The sequence below is a fragment of the Neofelis nebulosa genome, chromosome X (assembly GCF_028018385.1).
Source record: "Neofelis nebulosa isolate mNeoNeb1 chromosome X, mNeoNeb1.pri, whole genome shotgun sequence".
In the NCBI taxonomy this organism is placed as follows: domain Eukaryota; kingdom Metazoa; phylum Chordata; class Mammalia; order Carnivora; family Felidae; genus Neofelis; species Neofelis nebulosa.
In genome coordinates, this window is record NC_080800.1 from 128,125,803 (window position 1) to 128,140,693 (window position 14,891).

General features: G+C 39.0%; 1 protein-coding gene and 1 long non-coding RNA gene across 6 annotated transcripts in view; one reads left to right on the plus strand and one right to left on the minus strand.

Annotated features, from left to right (window-relative positions):
• TMLHE (trimethyllysine hydroxylase, epsilon) overlaps positions 1-4,646 on the minus strand; it is a 104,620-nt gene extending 99,974 nt beyond the window's left edge. For 3 of the 5 annotated variants that reach the window (XM_058713481.1, XM_058713482.1, XM_058713478.1), the window contains exon 1: positions 4,510-4,646. The gene's annotated coding sequence lies outside the window, so the exon portion shown is untranslated. Of the gene's footprint in view, positions 1-215; positions 408-2,465; positions 2,592-4,509 lie in introns of all 5 variants that reach the window. The other 2 variants (XM_058713479.1, XM_058713480.1) reach the window with 2 other exon arrangements.
• Positions 3,661-11,541, plus strand: LOC131502627 (uncharacterized). Its single transcript, XR_009257097.1, has 2 exons — positions 3,661-4,357; positions 8,601-11,541. It is a non-coding gene; the product is annotated as an uncharacterized LOC131502627 (long non-coding RNA).
• Positions 11,542-14,891: the final 3,350 nt, after the last annotated feature.

Here is a 14,891-nt window from a genome sequence, read left to right on the forward strand (position 1 = left end):
TCATAGTTTAAAAACCTCATCAGACTTTGGGTTTAAGTTCTGACATGTAAAGAGCTTGGATCTTGTCATTCCCGTCCTAACAATAAGAAAAAGGTGATCAAATTGAGAAACAATGGCTCTTCTTAGATTTAGACAACTGAGGTTGCAGGGCAAACTGCCACCCAAAATCTGGAGAGACTGGCAAAGCCAGAGAAGCACAGCCAAGATCTATTTACCTGGAGGAGAAACTCTATTCACTTAAATGGTAATTTTGATGAACTGCTGGAGGCTGAGTGTGGTCCACCTTGAGAAGGAGAGACTTCTGGGATCATAGTCTTAAGGGGGAACCCACACTTTCACGGGTTTTTACCTCCATGAATCCCACCAGGATCTTATGGTATAGGGTCCAAAACAATTCCTGCATGGTTCTGGCAGGGGAGGGGAGAGTAAACATTGCATTGTCCATAATAGAGTATTCTCCAAACAGAGCTGTCTCTATAACAAAGGCCTGCTCTCCAAGGGAAAAGACTTTAATCAGAGTCTTATCCCATCTGGGGAAAGGGCCCTTCTCTTACTTGAGCCTTCTTAAGCCTTTTCATGTTACCAAAAGGGAGGTGGTATGAAACACTGTTAAGGACACAGGCCCACTAAAAAACTAAGATTTAATCATAAAATTATAGAATGCATCCCCTATCTCACACCGTACCACCATGCCATCAGACTTCAGTATAATAAGAGTGGATTATTAAATGAAGGATCTGCAAGATGTAGACTCTATCTGATGAGTAGTACTTAAGGCATAGGAGGGACAAAAGGGACACAAAAATCAAGGACACTAGGAAAATGTGAAGTCTTTGACACCTACAGCTACCACAAACATTACATACAGCCCAACTTCCAGCCAGATTAAAACAAAACCTCATATTAAAGGCTATTTATGTCAGTACCATTACACAATACATTATGCCTGAATTTCAACAAAAAAATTATAAGGCACATTAAAAGCAAAACAAACAAACAAACAAACAAACAAACAAAAAACCCAAACCTAGTCTTAAGATAAAAAACAAGTATCAGAGCCAGACTCAGATATGACAGTTTTGAAAGAAAAGACATGATTAATACGTTAAGGGCTCGATTGGAAAAAGCAGGCAATATTCAAGAACAGATGGGTAAATGTAAGCAGAGAGATGGAAATTCTACAAAATTATCTAAAGGAAATGTTAGAAATTAAAAAACACTAACAAAAATAAAGAATGCCTTAGATGAGCTCATCAGTAGACTGGACATGGTCAAAGAAAGAATCAGTGAATGTAAGCATAAGTCAAGAGAAACCTCCCAAACTTAAATTCAAAGAGAAAAAAAATTTTAATAAAGCTCAGAACAGAATACCTATGAACTATGGGGCAATTTCAAGAGGTGTGACATACACTTAATTGATTAGCAGGAAGTAAAGAAAGGAGCTGAAGGAATATTTGAGGTAATAATGGCTAAGAATTTTCAAAAATTATTGACAAACACCAAACCACAGATCCAGGAAGGTCAGAGAATGAGCATGATAAATATCAAATAAAAAAACCTAGGGGTGTCTGGGTGGCTCAGTTGGTTAATCCAACTCTTTATTTCAGGTCAGGTCATGATGTCACTGTTCATGAGATCGAGCCCCACATCGGGCTCTGTGCTGTCCGCACAGAGCAGAGCCTGCTTTGGATTCTCTCTGCCCCTCCCCTACTCAGGCTCTCTCTCTTTCCCTCTCTCAAAATGAATAAATAAACAACAAAAAAAGAAGAAGTCTATACAGAGGCATGTGATATTGAAGAACCCGGGGTGGGGGGAGAATACCTTAGAGAGCAAGGATAAGAATTATGAGAACTTCTCTAAATATATTTAACAAAATTTGGAAGATGAAGTTTTTTTTTTTAAATGGATAAGTAAGTCATGGAGATGAAAAGCCCAGCATAGACAATATAGCCAATAATATTACAATAACATTGTGTGTTGACAGATGGTGCCTGCATTTATCTTGGTAAGTACCAAGTAATGTATAGGATTGCAGAATCAATATGTTGTACATTTGAAACTAACATAACACTGTATATCAATTCTATTTCAATGATAATTTTTTAATAAATGAACTTACAAAACTATGTTGCTGGCTTGAAATTTGGAGTAGCAGTGGGGGCAAAGAGAAGTGGATAGGTTTAAAAATATTCAGGAAGCAGAAGTGAGATTTTGTATTGATTCTATATTGGGAATCGGGAAGAGAGAGGATGCCTCCGACTTAGCATGCTTAAAGTGGAATTGCTGTTCGCCTCCGAACTTACTGTCTTCCTTCACTGCTAATCTCAGTGAGTGGATCAGCATGCTGGCACAGACTAAGCATTCATTGATTGTCTTTGGAGTGAAAGAATAAATGAATAGAGTAGAAATACGGCCAAACAAAGTTCATTCACCAGTGCCTGCCAAACAGCCAGTCCTAAACTCACCCTCAAGGTCGGCTCAGCAGAGGTCTATCACAGTTTCCCTCTCACTTTATCAACCGTTTGGAAAATCGCCATATCTCAGGTCCAGAAGAACACCCACCTTCACATCAGACACTCCTTGCCTAGAACCTGTAGGTGTGGCACAGACCGGGTTTTGCCAGGAGCCTCTTCTGTAATTTCTTTACAGAAAGAGGCCAATGGCACAGCGTACAACCCTTAGGAGCACAGGGGACGTTTGGTGTTGTAGAAACAGGGTCACAATGGCACCCAACTGGTGGATCTGTGTTCACCTTGGCTTGGATCAGAGACTCTTCCCACCAAATGGGTTTCTTAATCCAGCCTCTCCCCCCAGACCCTCGGGCTGGCAGGCAAAAAATACAACTGCCAGAAACACCACAGACATCAAGTGATCAGCTTGGATATTTTATTGCTTCTCCCAGCCAGGGCTGACAAGCAGAGATACAGAACTGCTTGTGGTTCCTGGTACAGAGACCAAAACCAGGAAGTGATCTGTCCCAGTGCAGATTTCCCAGAAATAAGAATGAGATGGGGTATGTGGATGATGCGCCTCAGACTCAACTAACCCAGTGAACATTCCCTTCATCATATTGGTTACGAGATAGAACACATCTTTAAGTATGGTGACAAATACATTCATATCTCATGGTTGTGAAGACTACAGGATTTTGCCTAGTATATGGCTGTCATTATCATTATAAGCAGTTTCTTAATGAGATGGAATTGGAATGACACCAAAATGTTGGTCCATAGCGTTTATAATTCTATCTCTAGAGTTAATGTACAATAAAATGTATGTAAGTTTTACTATAATGATTCCTCAAAGGACAATGCCAGCTAAGAAGCAACTCTAATTTTTTTTAATGTTTATCCATTTCTTGAGAGAGAGACAGAGTGTGAATGGGGGAGGGGCAGAGAGACAGGCAGACACAGAATTCAAAGCAGGCTCCAGGCTCTGAGCTGTTAGCACAGAGCGCGACGCGGGCCGAACCCACCAACTGCGAGATCATGACGCAAGCCGAAGTCGGACACTTAACGGACTGAGCCACCCAGGCGCCCCAAGAAGCAACTCTAAACGACTGCTATGTGGGAATGGATTATGGAAGTGTTTCTCCATATGAGAGCTCAAGGTTTTTGTTTGTTTGTTTGTTTTTTGGGTTTCGTTTTTTGTTTTTTTTTTTGTTTTGTTTTGTTTTTGCAGCGATTTGGTAACAGGTAAACCACCCAAGTCTTTTATGAGGAGACTTTTGCTAGGCATTGTGTTACGTTCATTCAACTCATAATGTTTTGATCAATCATTTGGTTAAAAATCTTTAACAGTAAAGCATTCACAAAAGCATTCTTCCAGAGTGGACATTCACCTCTAGGGCATTGGATGAATGCTTTTTCCAGTTTTAGGGGCAGTCAGTAGTTAAAAACATTGAAAAGGTTTTTCAGAATTGTTTTCATAAGGGAGAGCACTTCCTCGCGTAAGTTCTCCGCTGCCCTGCCCTGCCACTCCCGACTCCTGCTAGGCATTCTTGCTCGGGAGGGGCAGACGAAGGGTACAATGCGCAGACAACACTGGTGGATTATAACGAAAGGAGTTCCACCTTCCACTCTACCGCCGAACAAAGTGAGACATGGACAGGCTAGGGGCTCTCTGAAAGACACCAAGTCGGTGACAGACCCAGGGCGGGGAAGTCGGATCGAGTTGGAAACAATGTACACTGGGCGTCACTCCGAACCCGAGCTTCCTCCAGCTCTCCCAGCTCTTTCCGAGCGCTAGGCCCATCTGGCCCTGCGCTGATCTCCGGGCTTTGTCGCGCAACTGGCATAAACCGTGACGACAGCCGTGCGGAAATGCACGAGTGGCCTTCTCCTCAGCCAGGGTTAAGGTAAGTACCACCGCCCTGGTACCGAGCAGACGGGGTGGGAACCATTCCCCTCACCCTGCCTCCCGTGCCAGGCCTTCAATAGAGCGCCCGGGCTAACCCAGCCACTGCACCCACCAAAGACACCCCTTCCCGATCCGTGGGACGGGACCCACCTGTCCTGGAGGTCGCGACTCCCAACTCAGCAAAGCGGGAGGAAATGCAAGCAAGTAGAGCCGTGGGAGGCAGCCCTGCACCCGCCTTTTGCTTTTTCCCAGAGACCATCTGCCCCGCGCTCCCCTCCCCCAGTCCGTTCAGGCCCAACTGCCTAGAGGCCCCGCCCCACTTCTTCCGGCCTTGTGGGTGCGCGTCCTGTGCGCCCGGGACCCGGACTGCTGCGGGGGTGTGCTACAGCCTCTGGTCCAGAAGGGTGGCGACGGGGTGCCCTAGTCGATGGCCTTAGTTTGACAGATTTGGAGCCCCAGGCACAGAGAGGAGAAGAGACGGACTCATGAAAATATACTGGGTGTAACTAACACCTAGGTTTCCTTGTTTGCCTTTTCTGTGCCCCTCCTGACTCTCCCCACTACTGAGGTTGCTTATCGAGGTTTGCTGGAACAAAAATTCTTCCACTTCCTTGCACCACTTTCTTGAACTTAAGCCACATACCACTCACTGCTGGACTCCCAGGAGTTCATTTGAGCTACTTGAATCCAGGGCCCCTGTACAGTGCTAAATACAATGAACATTAGAATGGAAGGAGCCATCGCGAATGCACAGCTTATGCACTTAAAAATTTAAGAACAACACATATTACAAAAAGACCAAAAACTGCACTGAAATAGTATATACAATGAAAATGAAGTCCAGATCAAAGGGAAAAAAAATCTAGAGCAAGAACAAACAAATATAACGTACAGACATTGAAAAATAAACTGACCGGTATTGCACTTATTACAGATGAAAAATAATTCGTCTAATATCAAAGGGTAATAAAGGAAATGGTTTGTAAAAGTTAGCACCAATAAAAGAAGGAAATGACTTCATAATTTTGTCCTGAAAATCTTTCTGCCACACGCTCTACCCCTGCTTGTTCTTTAGGAGAATTGCTACTCCTTATTTTGACTCAGTTTAGATATTACCTCCTCTATGAATCAGTCTCTCTCTTCCCAGATAAATTTCTATTCTTTTCCATGGGTTCAATATGCCCAATGGATCCAGTACAGGCCTTCGGTATAGCAAATATCACTCTGTATTATTACTTCTACCTTTGCATGCCTGTGTCTTTCAATGAACAAGTGGCCTCTTGAGATGGTAAAAAATATATATATTTTTAAATAAATTTTATATAATAAATTATAAAATTTATTTTCTAAGACCCTAGCACAGAACCTAACATATAGTATGTATTTACTGAATATTTGTTGAAAATTATCTAGAACCAGTGATTAGACAGAAGAAAAGGCTCCAGCTAGTCTAGGATGTGAATTCATATACAGAGGAATAGCTGAATGTAGTGACTCTAGACTCAGGCTGGTTTTCATGCCAGTATTAATGAGTGCCTAGTGTACAGCAGGTGCGATATCAAGCTCTGGGTGTAAAATGGTAAACACAAATCAGATAGTGTCCATGCCCTTATGGAGCTTAATGAACTAATAGGAATTGTCCAGGCAAACAGGAAAAGGAACATTCTACACAGAAAGGACAGCCTGATCAAAGGTCCTATAATAGGAAGGAGCATGACAGTATTAATTAGAGTGAGTAAGATCAGTAAAGGTAAGGTGAAATCAACAGATAGTAAGTACCCAGAAAGAGGCAAGAGGTTGATAGATAAAGCCTGTTTAACAGTTGGAAAAAGAAGTAATTTGCCCTAGTAATATAACCAACATTTATTAAACCTGCCTTATATGCCAAATGCTAGGCCAAGTTTTTTTTTATAACAAACACTAATGTAGACAACATTATTATCTCTGCTTTAAGGATAATGGAACTGGGTTACAGACCACTTAAGCGATTTCATCAGAATCGCAGAATAGTTAAGTTTCAGGTCTGAGATTCAAACCTAGGTAATCTGGCTCCAAACCTGAGGACAGGAACTATAATAAAAGCACAAGTAAAAACTACAAAGAACTCTTTCACAAAATATGTTCATTGTTCCCAGATATAGGACATCTATGAGAAACAATAACCTGGAGTCAAACATTAATGCTCTAGACAGAAGAATTTGGTATAGACATTGGTTGGTATTGGCAGGGGTAGTGGTGCCTTTGGTAGGTGATACCATCAAGCAGCAATGATCATAACATTAAGCATCAGAAGCAAGCCAGAGTAGATGAGGAAGAAAATAGTAGATGTCCTGAGTGCTACTTTGTGAGACACACATGAGACCTTGGTCTCTGACCCTCAGTTTCTGATTTTACGAATGGGCATAATAATAGTCTCTATATTACAGGATTGTGATGATTAAATGAAACAATGTGTATAAAGTACCCAGCCGTGTCTGACACGCAGTAACTGCTCAGTGAGTACTGGCTGCTATGATTATGATTATTAATGTTATAAAGATGTGTTTTAGTGAATGAAGGAAGGGAGCTGTGACCAACCAGATAAGATGTGGTTCAGGTATAATCTGAGGAAGGTACCATGGAATATCAGATAAGTATTGAGTGGGCGGTGAAACAAAAGTTAATTTCTTCCTTTTGGCATCAATTGCATTTTTAGTTAGTGCTTACTATTCTGTGTTGCGATTGTTTACTTGCTGCTTTCCCTTATTACAATTTCTACGTGCTTGTGTGTGTGAAATAGCTAACACTGTCTAGCACAGAGTGGGAACTTAAAGAACATTTGTTGAGTGAGTGAATTAATGTCTCAAAAATCAATAGGTACAAATGTGCTAAAAAAATACACAATAGTATGTGGGTCCTTTATGTTTCAGCCACACCGGTCTTCCTTGCGTTCCTAGAATACACCAGGCTTGTTCCTGCTCTGCTTTCAAAAATATAATCTGCTCATCTGTTCGTCTCCACATGTACTGATAATACTTGAGGCTGAGGGTTGGCATTTTTTTTCTGGAAAGGGTCGATAGTATTTTAGGTGTTGTGGGACACGTACAGTCTCCGTTACTACTTGATTCTACCTTCATTGAGCAAAAGCAGCCACAAACAACACTTAAATGATGAGTGTAAATGTATTCCATTAAACTTTATTTACAAAAACAAGACAGAGGTAGAATTTGGCCTGTGGGCTATAAGTTGACAGCCCTGCCCCAGACCAAATCAGCACCATTCTTGCATGAATGTTCTGGAAGGGTGATGTGTAGGAGCTCTCATCTTTGGCCAACTTCTATATCTTACTTTTGTCAGCATCTGAATGAAGCTTTCATACTCTCTAAACTTGGTCACAACCTTAAGAGTTGTTGAAAAGTGATTCAAACTGTATATTGTGATTTTTGAATTTTGATTTATCAAAATGGTCCTTAAAGGAAGCTACTAGTGACCTTTGAAAAGCTTAAAAATAATTAAGAAAAGAAAGAAAAAATTCATATTAAAACTAACCTTTATTATATGATTAAAAGTGACTTTTAATCAGAAAATAAATATTCTGGACAAAGTGCAATGTCAAATTTGGCTGAGGCTTTGGTCTATGACAACAATTCTATACATTCTATACAGAAATAAGTAAATGCTAAAACATCTCAGAAATCATGCAGGCCATGCAAAATTTTCCTCATCTACCAATGAACAAAAACATGGTAAACCTTAAAAGTGTTGTATTAATTTATGTCTGAGGATATGAGCAGGGTATGAACATTTCTGACTTAACAGAAATATGACTCAGCACAAAATCAGTAGCGTGTATAATAACTTTTGCAGTGAAGAGGTATTTCATTAGTTGAAAGGGACACAAATCTACCTGAAACTAACTTAAGTGAGAGAGAAATCTGTGGAAAGATGTGGAGTTTGTTACAAAATTTAAGGAGTGGAACAATCAAAATTTGGAAAGGGCAAGATACAGTTAGGCCTCAAGAATGGTCAAATGGCAATTATTCAAATGCCATTATAGCTCTATCATTCTTTTATCCATATTCTTCCCTACACATTTGTGCTCACACTCTCTCCCTGTCTCTGTCCTCTCTCTCCTCTCTCTCCTTCCCTCTCCCTTTCTTTCTGTCTCCTTCCCCCATCTCCTTTAAAATCTTCCTTTGTTTCTCAAGTTCATGCAATAAGAAATATGGTTACTGATACCTTCCCAAATTTTCATCTTACAGCTTCAACCACTGGAGAGAGACATTATGCCACATTGGGTCCTCTGAAAAGCAGATGCCAAGATGGAGTTACAAGTCCAGAGATCTATTGTGGGTAATGATTAAGAAGATAAAGAGGAAGAGCAGGAGTAGGCAGGGGAGAATTCAGACCATAGTACAGGTCTGACACTTATTAAAGGAGAGGAAATTAAGGAGGAATGGGTACAAAATGCCTCAGACTGCAGTGCAACTCTGTGGAATTTCCAGCCAGCCCAACTGGGAACTCTAGAGCAAAGGTTACTAATTATAAGAATCCCACATTGAGCATAAATGTTCCTAATATCCCTTCTGTGCTCAGAAATTGCCTGGAGATGCCTGGGATGGGTATGGCCTTGGGTAAAATGATGCAAAAATATCCCCAAGGTGCTACAGCTGGAGGCTGTTGTCTAACTCCACTGCCCACAGTAGATTTTCTCTTGAAAGAAAATCTGAAAGGCACCTGCCACAGACACTGGGAGAGGGATTCATCATCAAGCTTTAAGTCATCAAGACCAATTAACTGTAGTTAAGTGACTGATGTCATATTATAGTAAAGGACAGTTTTCAAGGGTGACCAACCATCCCAGTTTGCCTGAGACCGAGAGATTCCCTAAAGATTTTCCTAAAACTATGATACTCCAGGGTAAACTGGGATGGTTGCTTTTCCTAGTGTAATAGGCATGGGAAGGGCATTTAAGATAATCCTATAGGATTTTAAACTGTATGAACAATTGCATCTTACTGCATTTTATGGAGGAAATTCTCTGGTATAGTGGTTTTATTAGATTAGGGGAACTTATGAAGGTCTCAGAACTATTCCCATGAAAATGCCAAAGGTTTCATATTTTATTTCTTGTCATGTTCACTCTCTTGTGCATTTATACATGCCTAGTCCATCTAGAAAGTTTCTCTCACTGAAACCTGCTTACCCTTCTTACCACTGTTAGAGAGAAATGCCTCTTCCCCAATGCTTTGTTTTCTACAAGGAAGGATTTCCCCAAATAAGGATTAAGTCACATAATAAATTCTAAGCAACTATCATAGAGCATGACATAAAGTAACAGCTTGTATCAGTCAGGACTCTTAGCTGCATGCAACAGAAGCTGAATCTGCATGATTTAAACAAAGGAAAGTTTAATAAAACTATATTGTTAATGGTACCAGACTAGCACTCATGCTATTACAGAAATCATAAAACTGCATAATATATGCAAAGAAACTGTTTACAGGCATTAACTGCATAATATATGCCAAGAAACTGTTTACAGGTATTGAACAATAGTCAGCACATGACTGTGATTTACATTAGAAGAGAAACTCACAAGGTAAGTCCCCAGGATCACTCCATTCTTTGCCTGGTGTCAATTTTCTGACGCCAACATAGAAAGCTGCATTCTAAGATGAGTTTAGCATTCTCACTAAGCTCAGGAGGCAAGGATCAGAGTTCAGAGCAGCTAACCAAATTAAATCCATGGAACAAGACATTAGAGAAGACAAAGCTGTGAAGATGTTTGAATGGGCAGGCATATGTCTTGGGGTTTCCAACAAATCTTTAAAAATAGGGAAAATAGAACTTACACTTCTTGGTTTCAAGACTTCTGTAAAAACTACACTTATCAAAACAGTATGATATTGTAGACAAATAAGTCAATGGAACAGATTAGAATCCAGTAATATACCTACACATATATGGCCATTCATTCATTCATTCATTTATTTTGGGGGGTTTGTTCAACCATTAACCAATCAAAGAACATCTGGGCTGTTTCCAGTATTTTTCTACTGTGAATAAAGTTGCTATGAACATTCATGTACAGGTTTTTGTGTAAACACAAGTTCTAATTATTCTGGGCTAAATATCCCTGAGTATAATTGCTGGGTTATGTGGTAGTTACATGTTTAATATTTTAAGATACAACCAAAGTGTTTTCCAGAGTGGGTAAAACATTTTACATTCTCACCAGTGATGCATGAGAGATCAATTTTCTGTGCAACCTTTCCAACACTTTATATTGCCAGTATTTTTCATTTCAGCTTTTCTGATAGGTCTATAATGATATCTCATTGTGGTTTTAATTTGCATTTCCCTGATGACTAATGATATTGAGCAAATTTTCATGTGCTTACTTACTATCTGTGTATTATCTTCAGTGAAATGTCTCTTCATGTTTTTTGCTTGGATTTTTTTTTTATGGTTGAATTTTGAGAGCTCTTTATATGTTTAAGATACTAATCCTTGTTGGGTACTTGAGTTACAAATATTTTCTCCCCTTTCTGTTGCTTGTCTCTTTCATTCTTTTGAGTATTCTATAGAGTAAAAGTTTTGAATTTCAATGAGGTCTAATTTGTCAGTATTTCTTTTGTTGCCTATGCTTTAGGTGTTAAAGTCTAAGAACTCTTTGCCCAGGCCTATATCCCAAATATTATCACATGTTTTATCTGAAAGTTTTATAGTTTCATGTTTTGCATTAAAGTTCATGATCCATTTTGAGTAATTTTTGTAAGGTGTAAGTTAAGTTGAGGTTCATATTTTTGCCTATGGATGTCCAGTTGCCCCAGGACAATTGTTTGAAAGGCTGTCCCTTGCAGGGCTGGTTCAATATACACAAATCAATCAATGTGACACATCACATTAATAAAAGAAAGGACAAGAACCACATGATCCTCTCAACAGATGCAGAGAAAGCATTTGACAAAATACAGCATCCTTTCTTGATAAAAACTTTCAAGAAAGTAAGGATAAAAGGATCATACCTCAAGATCATAAAATCCATATATGAAAGACCCAATGTTAATATCATCCTCAATGGGGAAAAACTGAGCGCTTTCCCCCTAAGGTTAGGAACACAGCAGGGATGTCCACTCTCACCACTGTTGTTCAACATAGTATTGGAAGTCCTAGCCTCAGAAATCAGAAAACACAAAAGAATAAAAAGTATCCAAATCGACAAGGAGGAAGTCAAACTTTCACTCTTTGCAGATGACATGATAGTCTATATGGAAAACCCAAAAGATTCTACCAAAAAACTGCTAGAAATACTCCATGAATTCAGCAAAGTTGCAGGATATAAAAGCAATGCACAGAAATTGGTTGCTTTTCTATACACCAATAATGAAGCAACAGAAAGAGAAATCAAGGAATTGATCCCAATTACAGTTGCACCAAAACCCATAAAATACCTAGGAATAAACCTAACCAAAGAGGTGGAAAATCTATACACTGAAAACTGTAGAAAGATTATGAAAGAAATTAAAGAAGACACAAAGAAATGGAAAAAGATTCCATGCTCCTGGATTGAAAGGACAGATATTGTTAAAATGTAGATACTATCCAAGGCAATCTACACATTCAATGCGATCCCTATTAAAATAACAGCAGCATTCTTCACAGAGCTAAAACAAACCCTCCTAAAATTTGTATGGAACCAGAAAAGACCCTGAATAACGAAAACAATCCTGAAAAAGAAAACCAAAGCTGGAGGCATCACAATCCCGGGCTTTAAGCTGTATTACAAAGCTGTAATCATCAAGACAGTATAACACTGGCACAAAAACAGACACTCAGATCAATGGAACAGAATAGAGAACCCAGAAATGGACCCAAAAACGTATGGCCAACTAATCTTTGACAAAGCGGGAAAGACTATCCAATGAAATACAGTTTCTTCAGCAAATGGTGCTGGGAAAACTGGACAGTGACATGCAGAAGAATGAACCTGGACCACTTTCTTACACCATACACAAAAATAAACTCAAAATGGATGAAAGACCTAAACACAAGACAGGAAGCCATCAAAATTCTTGAGGAGAAAGCAGGCAAAAGCCTCTTTGACCTTGGCTGCAGCAACTTCTTACTCAACACATCTCCAGAGGCAAGGGAAACAAAAGCAAAAATGAAAGCAAAATTGGGACCTTATCAAAATAAAAAGTGTAAGCATGGCAAAGGAAACAATCAACAAAACTAAAAGGCAACTGATGGAATGGGAGAAGATATTTTCAAATGATATATCAGATAAAGGGTTAGTATCCAAAATTTATAAAGAACTTATCAAACTCCACACCCAAAAACCAAGTAATCCAGTGAAGAAATGGGCAAAAGACATGAATTTCTCCAAAGAAGATATCCAGATGGCTAGCAGACACATGATAAATTTTCAGCATCACACATCATCAAGGAATTACAAATCAAAACCACAATGAGATACCACCTCACACCAGTCAGAATGGCTAAAATTAACAACTCAGGCAACAACAGATGTTGGTGAGGATGTGGAGAAAAAGGATCTCTTTTGCACTGCTGGTGGGAATGCAAACTGGTGCAGTCACTCTGGAAAACAGTATGGAGGCTCCTAAAAAAAATTAAAAATAGAACTAGCTTATGACCCAGCAATCACACTACTAGGTATTTATCCAAGGGATCCAGGTGTGCTGTTTCAAAGGGGCACATGCACCCCAATGTTTATAACAGCGCTATTGACAATAGCCAAAGAATGGAAAGAGCCTAAATGTCCATTGACTGATGAGTGAATGAAGAAGATGTGGCATATATATACATATATATATATACACACATAAATATATATATATGCACATACATACATATATATATACACACATACATACAGTGGAGTATTAGCAATCAAAGAGAATGAAACCTTGCCATTTGCAACAACGTGGATGGAACTAGAGAGTATTATGCTAAGCAAAATTAGTCAGCCAGAGAAAGACAAATATATGACTTCACTCGTATGTGGAATTTAAGATACAAAACGGATGAACATAAGGGAAGGGAAGCAAAAATAATATAAAAAACAAGGAAGGGGACAAAACATAAGAGACTCTTAAATATAGAGAACAAAATGAAGGTTGCTGGAGGGGTTGTGAGTAGGGGGATGCACTAAATGGATAAGGTGCATTATAAGGAAGACACTTGTTGGGATGAACACTTGGTGTTATACATAAGGGATGACTTACTGGATTCACTCCTGAAATCATAATTGCAGTATGTGCTAACTAACTTATATTTAAATAAATAAATAAATTGGGGCGCCTGGGTGGCGCAGTCGGTTAAGCGTCCGACTTCAGCCAGGTCACGATCTCGCGGTCCGTGAGTTCGAGCCCCGCGTCAGGCTCTGGGCTGATGGCTCAGAGCCTGGAGCCTGTTTCCGCTTCTGTGCCTCCCTCTCTCTCTGCCCCTCCCCCGTTCATGCTCTGTCTCTCTCTGTCCCAAAAATAAAAAAAAATAAAAAAAAAAGAGAAAAAAAAATAAAATAAAATAAATAAATAAATAAATAAATAAATAAAGTGTACAGGGGCACCTGGGTGGCTCAGTCAGTTGAGCGTCTGACTTCAGCTCAGGTCATGATCTTGCAGTTTGTGATTTTGAGCCCCGCGTCAGACTCACTGCTGTCAGCCCGTCAGTGCAGAACCAGCTTCAGATCCTCTGTCTCCCTCTCTCTGTCCTTTCCCCACTTTCACTCTCCCCAAAAATAAATAAATATATAAAGTGTACAAGTTCAGTGGTTTAATATATTCACATTGTTGTACATCCATTAGTACAATCAACTTTAGAAATTTTTCATTAACTTGAAAAGAAACGTAACCCTCCTTACTCCCTATTCACTCCCATCTCTCCCATCCTTGGGTATCCACTAACCTACGTCTGTCTCTACATATTTGTTTATTTTGAATAAATGGAATATTTATATATATTCCATTCCAATGGAATATATATAAATATATATATATATATATATATATATATATATAAAGGCTATTCTTACTCTATTGAATTACTTTTACAAAAATCATTTGGACATATTTGAATGGGTCTATTTCTTACTTTTAAATTCAATTCCATTGTTGTGTCTATCCTTCTGCCAACACCACACTGCCTTGATAACTTCAATTAACTTTTTCTAAAGTTACCAATGCCATTAAATAAGGAAAGGAAGTGTCATAAACCACTGATTATTGAAGAAAATTAACCTTAAACTCTACCTCATGCCATACACAAAATTTAATTTAGGATGAATCATAGACATAAACATAAATACTAAAACTATGAAGCATAAAGAAGAAAACATGGATGAATATCTTAATAATTTTGAGATAGGCAAATATTTCCTAAAACAAAAGAAAAACATAAAAGAAAAAATTGATAAATTGACCCTCATCAACATTAAAAACTTTTGCACATCATCAAAGATATTATTATGAAAATGAAAATATAAGCCATGGACTAGGGAGAAAATAGTCATAATGCATACACATTAC